Below are 16,215 nucleotides of genomic sequence, written 5' to 3' on the forward strand. Positions count from 1 at the left end.
TTGGTTTTTCCATTTATTTATTTAATCAGGCAAGTCAGTTTTAAGAACAAATGATTTTTTCAATGATGGCCTAGGAACAGTGGGTTAACTGCCTTTTTCAGGGGCAGGATGACAGATTTGTACCTTGTCAGCTCAGGGATTCGATCTTGCAACCTTTCAGTTGCTAGTCCAACACTCTAACCACTAGGCTACGCTGCCGCCCCATGTTTTCAGGTTGGAGTTTAGCACATATAGCTCGTTAGCATGTAGAGCACACCGATTGGTGTCACCTTGTTAGACAGTTTGTGTTACACCTGTGCTGGTTGACATCTTGTTAGTGGGAAGGTGTTTCACCTGTGCTGGCCCAGGTGATATTTAAGAGTAGCTGGCCCAGTGCTCCAGTTGTCTTGATGCAGAGGGTTAACACCATTAGTTGGCACTCCCTATTTTTGATTTCTAGACAAACAAATCCTTTATCTAATTACGTTTTGCTCCACCTTTTTGGTTCGCTTCCTGTCTATGTTTGGTGAGGGTTTTTATTTTGTTTGCCTCTTCTTGGGACAATTTAGTCTGTGCCTTTTAGGTCCCAGTTGTTGTTGCTAGTCAATATTCAGTGGACACCCTAATGACACGGAACCCAAACCGGCTGCGCCATCGTGCATAAATGCATTTTGTCCCCCACACCAAACGCGATCACCACACACAGGATAAAATATCAAAACAAAACTCATATTAAACTTATATTAATTTGGGGACAGGTCAAAAAGCATTAAACCTTTATGGCAATTTAGCTAGTTAGCTTGCACTTGCTAGCTAATTTGTCCTATTTAGCTAGCTTGCTGTGGCTAGCTAATTTGTCCTGGGATATAAACATTGAGTTGTTATTTTACCTGAAATGCACAAGGTCCTCTACTCCGACAATTAATCCACTCATAAAACGGTCAACCGAATCGTTTCTAGTCATCTCTCCTCCTTCTAGGCTTTTTATTCTCTTGACTTTATATTGCGATTGGCAACTTTCATAAATTAGGTGCATTACCGCCACTGACCTCGTTCGTCTTTCAGTCACCCACGTGGGTATAACCAATGAGGAGATGGCACGTGGGACCTTCTTCTATAAACCAATGAGGAGATGGGAGAGGCAGGACTTGCAGTACGATCTGCATCAGAAATAGAACTGACTTCTGTTTTAGCCCTTGGCAATGCAGATGCTCATTGGCGCACGCGAGCAGTGTGGGTGCAATAATTGAATCATATAGATTTCTAAATTTATTTTGCAACACTCGCGCACACAACGCATTTTGGTTGTGGTCAGTGACTCTTTGTTAGTTCCCCTTCTGTTTGAGCAAAATGTAGTTAGTTAATTCACTATATTGGGGAACAAAGCAATTCAGACTTTGTAAAAAAAAACTTTTTTTTCTACAAAGTAGAACCCAATATTTCTTAGACCCTTCAAGTTAAAGATTCAACGTATGATGGCTTGGCTATATAATGACAGCCAACCATACCATCCAGGCTACTGTATATCACAAGCTTCAACTATTGCATAGCATGTAAATCCATGCATGCAGATATGACAACAGAAGAAATTAGCAAATAGCCATGCAGTGATTCATGTCCCCAAACGTTCAAAAGAGAAGGAGCGGTCTGACCGAACCAGTGAGGGCCTATTGTTCTACAGTACATGTTTCCATGATTCTAGTGACCCTTTTCACAATTCGTGACATTTAATCCTAGCAAAAATTCGCTGTTTTAGGATCACCACTTAATTTAAAGAAAAATAATAGTAGAGAAAATTATTTATTTCAGCTTTTATTTATTTCATCACATTCCTAAGGGGGTCAGAAGTTTACATACACTCAATTAGTATTTGGTAGCATTGCCGTTAAATTGTTTAATAACTTGGGTCAAACGTTTTGGGTAGCCTTATACAAGCTTCCCACAATAAATTGGGTGAATCTTGGCCCATTCCTCCTGACAGGAAATTGCTCCCAAGGATGAACCAGATTTGTGGAGGTCTACAATTTTCTTTCTGAGGTCTTGGCTGATTTCTTTTGATTTTCCCATGATGTCAAGCAAAGAGGCACTGAGTTTGAAGGTAGGCCTTGAAATGCATCCACAGGTACACCTCCAATTGACTCAAATGATGTCAATTAGCCTATCAGAAGCTTCAAAAGCCATGACATAATTTTCTGTGTTTAAAGGCACAGTCAACTTAGTGTATGTACAATTCTGACCCACTGGAATTGTGATACAGTGAATTATAAGTGAAATAAACAATTGTCTGTAAACAATTGTTGGAAAAATTACTTTTGTCATGTACAAAGTAGATGTCCTAACCGATTTGCCAAAGCTATAGTTTGTTAACAAGAAATTTGTGGAGTAGTTGAAAAACGAGATTTAATGACTCCAACCTAAGTGTATGTAAACTTCCGACTTCAAGTGTGTGTGTGTGTGTGTGTGTGTGTGTGTGTGTGTGTGTGTGTGTGTGTGTGTGTGTGTGTGTGTGTGTGTGATATACCAACCAAGCCTAATCCAAGCAAAAGTCTGCATTACTTGTCACAGTGTTAGTCAACCTCTTAGAACCTCCAGAACGTGGTATTACTATGAGAGTATATGGGTGAGTGTTTCAAATTACAAACGGTAGGAAATGACAGAGATAAAGGCTAACCAAGGTAGACATGAAACTTTCAATGGCTCCTACACATTGGTTTGGTATCCATTCCAGAGCTGTGTTCTAAGAGCCAATATTCAAGGACAAGGTTATCCTGGAAACCAGAACAGCGAGAGGCCATGGTCAAGGCTGCACACCAGACTAGGCAGATGGCCCATACAAACATAATGAGAGCAGCAGAATTCTTTACAACTACCACCATTAATGATTAACTTCAGTGTTATTTTCCTTTAACTGCCGTGACCATATGTCCCATTTCTAGAAAACAATATACTGTTTAGACTTTGGTTAACAATACGATAAAATCACAATACTTACATGCTGACTGCGTGTGTGCGCATGTTGATTTTGTCTATCCCCACCAGACGCGATCATGACACACAGATAAAAATTCCAAAACCAACTGTGAATCAATTTATTTTAATTTTGGGGCAAGTCAAAACATACATGAAACATTCTTGGACATTTATCTAGCTAGCTTGTCCTGAGAGATGAACATTCTTGGACATTTCTCTAGCTAGCTTGTCCCGAGAGATGAACATTTGGGTTGTTATTTTACCTGACATTCATATGGTCCTTAAAGTGGGTCTTTGTACAAAAATCATAATCGGTCGACCTCTAATCTCAGGTTGTTCTGAAATCGTTTCAATAAATATAGTACCCAACTTCCGATTTGAACCAAACTTCTTCATTCCAATGAGCAAGATGAGGAATCCCCCCAAAAAGGTCAAAAGCCACCCACAGCACCGCCACATCCCATACCAAAACCTGGTACTTTCACACTACTTTATGGTAAATAATGCAAGTGACTTCAATTACTAATTTCTCAAAACAGTGGGAAAAAAACGAATCACCAGATTCACCGGGAATACATTACATAACATGAAAAACAATACTACAAGCCAAGGCTTCATACCACTTGTCAAACTTAGAGAACTGATACTGTATACTAGTTGTTGGGGTGCGATTGTCTTGGGGAAGTGGAGGATTCCTCATGTCTTACTCATTGGTAGGAAAAGGTTTGGTCTAAATCAGATGTTGGGTACTATATGTATTGGATATTATCTGAATCCTATATATTTACATGGCCAATTTGGGTGAAACCAATTAGCATACTTTCTCTGAGAAAATACATTTTCAAAAAAATGTTTCAGGAATGTCCATCTAACCTGTGCATGAGAAAATGAGTCAGTCATGGAAATAAAAGTGCTGAAAACACGTTGGTTCACTATTAAAAAATAATATTGAGGCCAAGCAATAAGATGAAAAATACAGGCGTTTTGGCACAGGTAAAGCTGACTAGCGCTAGCAAAAAATACAAATATATATATATATATTAGAGGTCGACCGATTATGATTTTTCAACGCCGATACCGATTATTGGAGGCCCAAAAAAGCCGATACCGATTAATCGGCAGATTTTTTTATATTTTTTATTTGTAATAATGACAATTTCAACAATACTGAATGAACAATTATTTTAACTTAATATAAAACATCAATAAAATCTATTTAGCCTCAAATAAATAATGAAACATGTTCAATTTGGTTTAAATAATGCAAAAACAAAGTGTTGGAGAAGAAAGTAATATGTGCCATATAAGAATATGTGCCATGTAAAATATGTGCCATGTAAAAAAGCTAACGTTTAAGTTCCTTGCTCAGAACATGAGAACATATGAAAGTTGGTGGTTCCTTTTAACATGAGACTTCAATATTCCAAGGTAAGAGGTTTTAGGTTGTAGTTAATATTATATTTATTGGACTATTTCTCACTATACCATTTGTATTTCATATACCTTTGACTATTGGATGTTCTTATAGGCACTATAGTATTGCCAGTGTAACACTATAGCTTCCGTCCCCCTCCTCCCCGCTACCTGGGCTCGAACCAGGAACACATCGACAACAGCTACACTCAAAGCATTGTTACCCATCGCTCCACAAAAGCCGCGGCCCTTGCAGCGCAAGGGGAATAACTACTCCAAATCTAAAAGCGAGTGACGTTTGAAACAATATTAGTGCACACCCAGCTAACTAGCTAGCCATTTCACATTGGTTACACCAGCCATTAGGCTGATAGGCTTGAAGTCATAAACAGCACTGTACTTGCGAAGAGCTGCTGGCAAAACGCACGAAAGTGCTGTTTGAATGAATGATTGCGGTCCTGTTGCTGCTCAGTCAGACTGCTCTATCAAATCAGACTTAATTATAACATAATGACACACAGAAATCCGAGCCTTCGGTCATTAACATGATCGAATCCGGAAACTATCATTTCGAAAACAAAACATTTATTATTTCAGTGAAATACGGAACCGTTCGGTATTTTATCTAACGGGTGGCATCCCTAACTCTAAATAGTCTTGTTACATTGCACAACCTTCAATGTATGTCATAATTACGTAAAATTCTGGCAAATTAGTTCGCAATGAGCCAGGCAGCCCAAACTTGCATATATCCTGACTCTGCGTGCAATGAACGCAAGAGAAATTACACAATTTCACCTAGTTAATATTGGCTGTTAAACTGGATTAGTAGTTATAACTAGTGATTATGATTGATTGTTTTTTATAAGATAAGTTATATGCTAGCTAGCAATTTACCTTGGCTTCTACTGCATTCGCATAACAGGCAGATTACTCGTGGAGTGCAATGGTTAGAGCGTTGGACTAGTTAACTGTGCGGTTGCAAGATTGAAACCCCTGAGCTGACAAGGTGAAAATCTGTCATTCTGCCCCTGAACAAGGCAGTTAACCCACAGTTCCTAGGCAGTCATTGAAAATAAGAATGTGTTCTTAACTGACTTGCCTAGTTAAATAAAAGGTATAAAAAATATATAATCGGAAATCGGCGCCCAAAAATACTGATTTCCGATTGTTATGAAAACTTGAAATCGGCCCTAATTAATCGGCCATCCCGATTAATCGGTCGACCTCTAATATATATATATATATATATATATATAGTTATAACTACCACTAGTGGTAACCATGCCAAACAGCTGACTTACAGTAGGCTAATGATTTAATGGTAAGTATTCACAACAAACAAATTATTCTCAAGGAAAAAATACAGCAACAGAACTCCAGAGAAGGGACGCAGGTTTTCTTTGTCACACTAGAAAAAACCTCAACTCATTGGGGACAATACAATGTCACACACTTTCCTTTCTGAAGTTGTATCATGGGTTCACAGTAAATGCTCCCCAAATACACTGTGATATTGTGAAATCATACATGGAAAAAATTGGCAGGTCATCAGATAAATCTACATTATTTTTTACAAATACCTTTTTTTTTTTTTTTTTTTTACAACTTTCAATAAACAGTAGGCCTATGGGTTTAAATGTGTATTCCCCCGTACTTCCCTCGAATCTCTCGCTATCCTTTTTATGACACGTCACAAACTTGACACATATATGATACCACTATCTCCTGGGTTACACAATTCATAGGATAGCTTATTGGATATGTCTCAATTACTTTTGTGCTTTACCAGGAGCAGAATGGAGTCTGTCTGGAATCTATAACATTCAAACAAGGGCACTAGCAATCATTACAGTTTAGGTCTCAGAATAGAGATTGATTCGCAGCTGCAGCGAGCAGTTGCCGTAACAACATGTACATTGAGGTTTTTGTTGTGGCCTCCGGTACACTCTCGACAGGCCTGCAACTTGTCTTTACATGTATGGCATACACACAAACAAAGTCATGAGGGTAGAGCCAGACACAACAACAAACACAACAATCCCAGATCCCAAATAAATGGATGTAGTCTTGAACAGGGCTGTAATGCCATCAATGGGTGTTATTTCTGAGTAAAATATTGGCATGCCAACTGGCTGGTGGCCCATGTGAACCGTAAGCCCCTCTTGCCTGCCATGCCTCCTCCCATGTTCTATTAGAAATAAATATTGCTGCATAAATATGCAGAGTTTGAGAGTGGTTGTCACATGGGGTTTCTGTATCTGGGGCTAACTTCAGATACTGCTGGTGAATGGGAATTGAAGCACTGCTGTGAACAAATGGGAGTTCCACACAAAATGCCCTCTATTTGAAAGATCTCATCTCTTGCACAAAGGGGTAACTTTCACAAATGTATCTAAATAACTAAATGTATAACCAAAGGAAACAACAAACTACTGACTGAAGGAGAACATCTAAATGGCCATTAGCCTACAGTGGAACATTGGAGAATGGTAGGGTTGTGTTATTGGTTCATGGAAGGAAATAGGTTACCTTTAGAGTTTTACGCTGCTTTCTTTTTTCAGGCAATTAATGTTTCTGTTGTATGTAAAACATGTCTATTTGAAAAATGAAAACTAATATTTAAAAAAACTACAACTGAGGGCAAAGAGTCCATCTGAAAGAGCGGTAGATAGTCTAGCGGTTAGAACATTGGTCCTACAACCAAACCAGTGGACAAGGTAAAAAAAAGAAAATAAAAATTGTCCGATGTGCCCTTAACCCTAATTTGCTCCAGCGGTGCCGTACTACTATGGCTATGGGTAAGCAACCCTGTTCCTGGAGTGCCTAAGGTACTGCAGGACTAAGTTAAATTCCATCTAGGCTGGCCCTAAACAAGGGGTGAATTCAGTTCGCTTGAACGTTTGCTACATTGCTGAACGTTTTTTACTGAATTACACGTTTTCCCAAAACATTCTTGAATGGACATTGAGCTATGTTTACTCCATTCATTGGGCGTGCCAGTGTGTGTGTGGCTTGACGCAATGAAAGGGCAGCGATGCATTCTGAACCCACAAACCTGTCCTTCCCCATTTTCCAACTGGTCCTTTAGTACAGTACCACTTTCATTCAATTACGTTTTAATGTACTGAAAGCAGCCGTGACCAACTGAGCTAATTGATCAGTTCAGTGATTGTCTAAATTCAACACACCTGGTCTAGGTTAGTTAAATCAAAAACATAAAGTGCCTGTGGCACTCCATGTCCAGGGTTGTCTGTTGTAAAACAACACATTTCACTACAGATATCCAGTGTATGTGACCAAATTATTTTAAGTTGGCTGTTGTATACGTCATTCTAGTAACTTTAGCGCACTTTAGCAACAACCATCCAGGCATTTCTAACCTGAACACACAACGTCACCACTCACCACTAAAGCCAAAGGCCAAATCAGATCACTGAACCTTCAATAGACATACCATGGCCAACAATATTATTCATCTAGGCCCCCTAGAAAGCTGAGACATTCAAGTGTAAAAAATCTGGGTCTTCTGAAACACTGCTCATCGGGAGAAAAACAACTATATAATCTCCCAGAACATAATGTTCACTGAGACATAAACCAATTCAAAATCTTTACAATATCATTGCAGGTTTTCCCAAACTCGGTCCTTGGGACACTAAGGGATACATGTTTGGGTTTTTGCACTACACAGCTGACTCAAATAATCAACTAATCATTAAGCGTTGACTAAACGTGCACCCCTTAGCTTCCCGAGGACCGAGCTCGGGAAACGCTGCATTAAGGCTTTGCGTTGCTATTAACCATAGATACTGCTCCATCTCCAAAATGGGGTCAAGGTTCACAGTCATAGCTTACTAATGACTTTCTACATTACCACTCTCTAATAGCTTGTAGATTTCCACAAATGGAAAAGCCTTGTCATCCAGGAGCAGCAATTAAGTTATAATAAACCCCCATTGTTCTTTTAATAGATGGCACTAAACCAGTTGTTCTTATGAGTAATTTGGTTTCACTCTACAACCAAACCAGTGGACACAGGCAAGACAAGCTCCAGTTTTTGTTGGTATTCTAGGCCTTTATTAGTTCAGATTCCTTGGTAATGGAGGATCATCATAAGAGTTAGAATACAATAATTCCAGTTTCACTGTACTGATAAACTCTTGCCATACATTGAAGAATGTTGTTTTTTGTTGTCAAGTTTTATATGACTGCACATTATCCCATAAAATGTAAGTGGGAGGATGGAAATGACTTTATGTTAACATAGAGCCTAAATAGTCTTTACAGCGCTGTGTTCTGTGTCTAACGTAAGGACCTAGATACCATCAGATCAACAGGTGATCGAGGTGGTGCCATCCCACTGGGCACAGACATCAGTTAAATGTCTATTTTGTATTTACATTTGGTTGAGTTGTCAACTAACATGAATTCAACCATGATATTTGATTTAGGTTAAAAGTTGGGTGGAAAAAAAAGTAATTTTTGCGAATCCAATCAGAGTCAGAGAGCAGCAGGTGGTAGCCTAGTGGTTAAAGCATTGGGCCAGTAACTGAACGTTTGCTGGATCAAATCCTGAACTTACAAGGTAAAAAATCTGTCGTTCTGCCTCTGAACAAGGCAGTTAACCCACTGTACCCCAGTAGGCCGTCATTGTAAATAAGAATTTGTTCTTAAATGACTTGCCTCGTTAAATAAAGGAACATTTTTAACAATTCCAAGCTGATTAAATGTGGAATTATTAAAAAACATTTATGGAAATTACATTGAGTCAACCAGTTTTTGCCCAGTGGGATAGGCCTAGGCTACATTCCATGTGATGATGCCTCTTCCAAACCTCAAGCCTCCCAGTGACCTATCCACAAGCTTCCCCAATACCATTCAGTATATCCATTCTCGAAAGACTCCTCTAATTTCATGTGTAAATATAAGGAAATACACAAACTCTAAAATCGAATGCCCAATTAGCATTTGAACTAATGTATTGAATGGGCTGGAGGGTGAGTGTTGCTTTTAGACGTGGGCTAAATGTCACCATTTTGACTTATACCGTAAAAAGAAGTAACCCTGGCAGCAGGTTAAGCTACTATGAAGCCAATGTCTGTCTGACTGGTGGTGCAGTTGACTCTACTTCCCCTCCCCCACTCATGCGCTTCCGAACTATCAGCATGAGCAATACCTTTTAAATGTGGCCAATATTACATTTTATTATTACGTTTGAGTATGTTAAATTGCATCACACGTTTTCTTTTTCATTTACTCTTTAATCTAAAAATCAGGATTATAACTCGGCAGGGAAACACAATAACTGCAACCAGAAGTTACTACATTTGATGTATTGCAGCTCAACAAAATTTTTCATTTATGTCAAAATATACAATAATTAAAGTACTATGTTAAAATAATAAGCAACGTTTATATTAGACTACTAACAATTAAAAATTCTAAATGTTCCTTTGGAAGACATTTCTAAACATGTAGTGTGATACAGTAAACGTGTCATAATAAACAGTGTTACTCAGTTCAGCAAGTATTAACATGCAACAATGTATAATTCATGGAAATACAATGTTACTATTAATGAAACTTGAACAAAAGTTCTAACTTACCTTTCTCAGAGTGAGCTCGTGGTGTTGCCGCCACCTCTTCCACTTCCACAAGGAGAGCCTGCAACTCAATAAGCAAGGGACGACTTTCCTCCCATTTTGCTTATCATACTTCAAGTTCTGTCCACCGCTGCTATCTCTAACTGCGTTCCGAAGGTAACAGAGATGGTCTAAAATATATATTCCTGGCAAATGATTGTGTGGCATGTAAAGTTTAAAGAAGCGCGAGGTCTAAAGCTGGGGATGTATGCAATTGAGTTTTCAGCGTTTCTGAAAATAGAACGTCAAGAGACAGCAGCAAGCGCTCATCGGCATAGAGAAAGAGGGCTGAGAGAGAGAGATAGAGACTGTCGTGACCTACAATGAAAAAATCAGCACCTGACCTTGATCCTGCTTATTCAAAACATAAAAATCCTTCCAGTAGCCTAAATGGTAACGAAATACCATGATGTTATTTTGCCTACATGCCATGTTCTATATATATTTTTTTTTTATTAGAATTTTATAGTCAATTCTAATGCACGTGAATGGCATTGTTTGACCTCTCTTCAATGATTTCCTCTATTGTGCCATTTAAAAATGATGGTTATTAGCTGTTATTGCCTCAAGTTAATTTCTTGTACATAATTGCATGTACATGTAGGCTACATGTGGTGTCAGAACATGGCCACTGCAAACTTCAATCTATTTTGTAGCTAATTGTAGCTATAGTCATGTACTGTCTTTGGTAGCCTACTTGTAATTTTTACATTGCATTTTGCCATTTTAAAAGACAAATATACATTGAGTGATGATAACAATGATTATTGATTCATGTAATTGCAACCCCTACAAAACATATTGTGTGATATTCTTTTTAAGTAGGCCTATGTATTACTTTATATGGTCAAATAGTATTGTTTGATTAAACATCTACATCAATCAAGAATAAACTACACTGTAATCCCAAAATATATATTTGAAGTGAATCGGAATTCCAAGTTTGAAGAATTGCAATCATTATAATCTTAGCTTTGTTAGAAAATGACTAATGTTTCTAATGCACAAAGGCCAAAGACCTTGGTTTGGTTGGATCTGGTAAAAGGGCTACGGTAGTAATCTTCACATGATGCAACCCTACATTGTATCTGGCCTTTGAGTTGAATCCCCTCCCCCACCGATCTGTATTTTTCGCCTGTAGGGTCACATAGTGGTTGATTAATTCTCCTTTGGCAATGCTCAGTCATTCAGATTTGGAAAGTAAATAACAAGTTGACATCGTTACTGCTCTACATTCGTGTGACACATTCCTTTGGTTACCGTATGAGCGTGAATATTTGCGCACAAAAGACTAAAGAATTATGCAATTCATCATCATACAGTAGGTCAGAGTACCATGCACACGTTTGAAAAAGATAGCAATGGATTCATACCTATGTAATAACATTGTAATTAACAATTATTACATAGTATTGCATAGTACTTTAGTACTATCACTGTTACCGTTTCCATATTTTATTTCACCAATGATAGTGATACCGACTGTACTACTACTGTAGCCAAGTAAAATGTGGATTCTGAACTGCTAAGTGTGACTGTATATCAAAAGCATCACTCATAGTCAAAATATAATTTAAATATAATTGAGATTAATTAAGATGTAACTGACAGTAAAACCATCCAAATACATTACACTTTTACATCAAACTTTATAAATCATTCTTGCGAGTAAAGTTGCTGAATCCTTGCATCCCAGGATTTAGCTTTCTCCTTTCCTCTGCAAATGATTTTATGGTAAAACCATCTTTTCTACTTTATTCTGATTAAATATATATATTGGCTGTACAAACAGATTAAAGGATTTGATCATATTCCTCATCACATTGTCTTATTACAATATTACCCCCTTATTTAGGGGTCAACGGGCGAAAAAATGGCCTTTTCCAATATGCACTTGTAACTACACTTTCCAGGCCTCTGGGGATTTTGTGGCCAGCGTGGCTAGTGTTTTCTGCTCTGAAGTAGGGCCTATGTTAATTATTTGAACTGGGCTTAATTTGTAGCCTGTAAGTGTACGGCTATTAGTGTGTATGTGGTAAGAACTCTTCCTGCCATGGAGCTGGGTCTGACCTCCTAACAAAGAACAGGTTCAATCTGTTCCCCCTCCCCCAACCCGGGAGACTGATGAGGGTCACGTGACCTTTCTAGACAGCACAGAGTGGGGATGGTAATATGTTGATGTGGGGGAAGGGTGCCGATAGTCACACAGCTCTTGTTGGGCTGTTATTAGCACTGGGAAGCGCAGCCTCTAGCAGGGTTTTATCCAGCTGTGTCTCTGTTTCTCACTGTGCTGCAGTACCCATTGACATATTGGATTTAGCTCCCAAGCCCTCCTGCTTTATTCATACCATAAAGAGAATACGAGCACAGGCAGGGTGTGAGTCAGTCTGGCAGGGCCAAGACAATCCACCCACCAACACAGAAGCCTACTGTGTATGTGTGTGTGTGCTAGTGTTTATGCACATGTTTGTGTGTGCTCGCATCTGTGTGTGTGTTTGTGTTAGGGTGTGTGTGTGTAAGTCAGTGCCTATGTGTATGCCTCTGTGTGCACATGCGTGTGAGTGAGGAAAGGCTTTGTGAACTCAGTAACACTGTACCCCCCCTACTTCCATCCTTCCCATCCCCCACTGCAAGCAACCGCACAGGCGAGAGACGCATGAGGGTTTCTATGGTGCTGTTATGTCATACAGACCCATTTTCCAGACAGAGCAACACAGCATACAAGAAAAGGAAAGCTATTTTCAGCGACAGGGTTTGAGTGTTTACCTTTGTGAAATTCCACTTCTCAGAGGGAATATACTTTTATATGACTACACTTTTTGCTGCAAATGTATACTGTATTTTATCTTCTCACGTAAATCTATTAGGTCGATACTTCTCCGCTGAGATGTTTATCTGGAGGAAATATATTACCATGTTCACATCTGACATGACATTTTAGTCATTTAGCAGAAGCTCCTATCCAGAGCAACTTACAGTTAGTGTGTCGCTCTTAAGGTATTCAGGAGAGACAACCACATATCACAGTCATAGTAAGTACATGTTTACTCAATAAAGTAGCTATCAACAAAGTCAGAGGTAAGAGTGGAAAAAAAGTCAAGTGTGAGTGTTCATGAAAGGGAGGTGTGGTGGTGGTAGAGAGGGGCAGTTCACACATTGAGGAATGCTTCTTAAAGGGAGTGCAGTGCATTCTTTCTCAGCTATAGTCACATTTCTGAGGGAGAGAGGGAGTGAGGGGAAAAGTGGGGAAATCAGACATATGCCAGCGATTCAAGAGCTGAGGTCAGGGGTCAAGGGTTGATGACCTGAGGCTCCTGCTGCTTCTCCTCTCCTCCTTCCACCTCTTGCTTCCTTCCCTCCTCCAAGTACTCAAACAATAAGTGTTTAAGAATGACATGACAGTTGATGTCTCTAGTAGGTTTTATATTCTAATGTACTGAGAATGTGCAATAGATTATACATGGATTATCTGTGGTGAGAAGCAACTTGATTCCCTTCATGATTGAGTAGTTATCTCTTATAGAAAATCCATCTTGATTTGGCTCTATTACTAGAACAATCTGTATCCAAACTGCAATATGTTTACACATAATCTAGGCCTATGTAATACTGCTCAATATTTATTTTGGTCCGAATGGCCAAATGAACCTTAATAATTATAATGATTTTGACGCCATAGGCTGTTACAACTCCCACTTAAAGTCAATGTGAGAATGTATTTCATATACATACCCTTGCAGGAAAGTAAACATATGAAAGCTTTTAGATTGTAATCTAAATGAATATTATAGTCCTGTGTGACTCACTTGGTAGAGCATGGCACTTGCAATGCCAGGGTTGTGGGTTTGATTCTGCTAAATGAATCAAATGTATATATTAAAGATCCTTTTCCACAGCAGACATGATGTTCGGAGACATTGTCTTTAGTTACAATAGCCAAAATAGAACATGTACAATGCAGATTACTTTAATGGTATAGCTAGTTGAAATGTCAGCGATTCCAGGTTAATGGAGATGCTGGCAGCGCTGAATATTATGTTATGAACCCCCTTCACACTCGGTAGCTAGAAATGACAATTTACAGTTCTGCTTCATTGTCCACTGAGGTGACAAATCTCATTCACAACCATTGTTCGCCCTCATTTTTTCTCAGTTGTTAATCTTTCACTTTGTAATTTAAACCAATGTGTATTACCGCAATGTAATCTAACAACACCTTTGAGAAGACCAAAAGCTTTTAATTTAATGCAAAATCATTTTACTAAGATAACAGTATCACCATGGTCAATATTTCTACATCATCACAGTGTTCAGACAATAAAACAGGACTCCTTGTAAGATCGATTGCATATTTTGGTAAAATAAAAGCAAGCTAAATACTAACATTAAATGTCTAGTTTATAACTTTCACAGCGTTCCCCCATGGGACACTAAATGCTCTGGATGGTTCATGAATTTCACCTCACAGCCTGGATACATCAAAAACAAAATATGATTTATACAGAAATCTAACTGGAGATGTGGTCTAATAGTGATAATGCATTGTTTGTTTTGAAGGATAGGGGACGGGGAATGTCTGCTATAGCCTAGTTACCGCTGTGAAATCAGTGGATTCAGCCTGGTGCTTTGTCATATCAGCATTTTGCTGTGTAATGGGGCCATCCACTCAGCCCAGCCAGCCAATGACAGTAGTAATACAGCCGAGTGAGTCGTCACCCCACACTATCACCTTGCTTTACTAATGGGATTGTTTGTATGCATTGGGTCTACTTAATCACTGAGCTGCCTTAGTCCCTATAAAGACATATATCAATGACACTGTGTGTATATATGAGCTATGGGTCAGGGAGTTTTGTATGTGGCAGAAGAAAGGTGTTGTGTAAGGTGGACTGGAGCAATGGGCAAGCAGTATTTTTCACATCATAAAAGTAATTTATGAGGTTACTAAGCCCTTCCTAGAGATCTTTTTCCAGGTGAGGTTACAGTGATTGGCATTGTCATTACATTATATTGCAAAATAGATCATAGAACCGTTATACAAATTGTGTGTGTGTGTGTGTGTGTGTGTGTGTGTGTGTGTGTGTGTGTGTGTGTGTGTGTGTGTGTGTGTGTCAGAGAGAAAGAACAAAACAAATTTAGAATCCAAGATGTGTTCTATTTTCCATTACATATGTAATTATGATAATTATGTTCCTCAGATGAGAAAACCTAAATTAATTATCCAATGTTTGTTATTAATGCTGGACCATCTCCTGGAAATAATTATTACAAATAAAACTAAACTAAAAAAGCAGAGTACTCAGCACCCGCAAGTTTGTATGTGGCAACATTGCCATCTACTGACCACTAAATGTCTTCACTCTACCCTGTGCTGTATCTCATTCCCATCAGCTCTGATAGTACCCATCACGTTCATTAATAGTGTACGGGAAAAAATGAATTTTTTTCAAAGTTCATTTTTTTCTCTCAATATTATATTCAATGAATACAAGGTTCCTTAACCTCACGTTAACGGTATTGCTAAGAGACAGAGTGGAAAGTCAAGGATAACCCACCCAGCAAAATGATAGACTGAGTTCATTACCTGGCCAACAGCCTCAGAGGGACACTCACACATCAATCAAAATACATTGAGCAGATTAAAAAACATTATAACATGAATCAGTTATTGTAAAGTACCTTAATGGCACTATCCTCTTTGGGAAGCTTGTGGAGTTGAGAATAGCAGACAGAGGTGTAATGTGTTCGTATGCTTGGTAAGCGTTATGCAACATATTTTTGAGTAGGAACCCATTACACCTCTTTGTTTGTCTGAACAAGCTTTTGGGAGAGCGCGATAGTTATCTTTTGAAGAGTTGAGAATAGCAGCCTGCTGATATCAGTGCCTACAGTGCTGCACAATGCAGTATTGTTTAAGGAGGTAGTGGTGTGTCACGTTCTGACCTTAGTTCTTTTGTGATGTCTTTGTTTTAGTATGGTCAGGGCGTGAGTTGCGTGGGTTGTCTATGTCCGTTTTTCTATGATTTGCTATTTCTGTGTTTGGCCTGGTATGGTTCTCAATCAGAGGCAGCTGTCTATCACTGTCCCTGATTGAGAACCATATTTAGGTAGCCTGTTTTCTATTGTGTTTCGTGGGTGATTGTTTTCTGTTTTCAGTTGTGTGTCTGCACCAAGCAGAACTGTTTTCTGTTGTGTGTCTGCACCAGCC

The 16,215-nt window shown here is 38.8% G+C and overlaps 1 protein-coding gene across 1 annotated transcript in view; it reads right to left on the reverse strand.

Moving 5' to 3' along the window:
* LOC109869488 (F-box-like/WD repeat-containing protein TBL1X) overlaps nucleotides 1-10,339 on the reverse strand; it is a 38,421-nt gene extending 28,082 nt beyond the window's left edge. Inside the window, exon 1 of the mRNA XM_020459680.2 lies at nucleotides 9,972-10,339. The gene's annotated coding sequence lies outside the window, so the exon portion shown is untranslated. The remainder of the gene's footprint in view (nucleotides 1-9,971) is intronic.
* Nucleotides 10,340-16,215: the final 5,876 nt, after the last annotated feature.

The sequence above is a fragment of the Oncorhynchus kisutch genome, linkage group LG2, assembly GCF_002021735.2.
Source record: "Oncorhynchus kisutch isolate 150728-3 linkage group LG2, Okis_V2, whole genome shotgun sequence".
Classification (NCBI taxonomy): domain Eukaryota; kingdom Metazoa; phylum Chordata; class Actinopteri; order Salmoniformes; family Salmonidae; genus Oncorhynchus; species Oncorhynchus kisutch.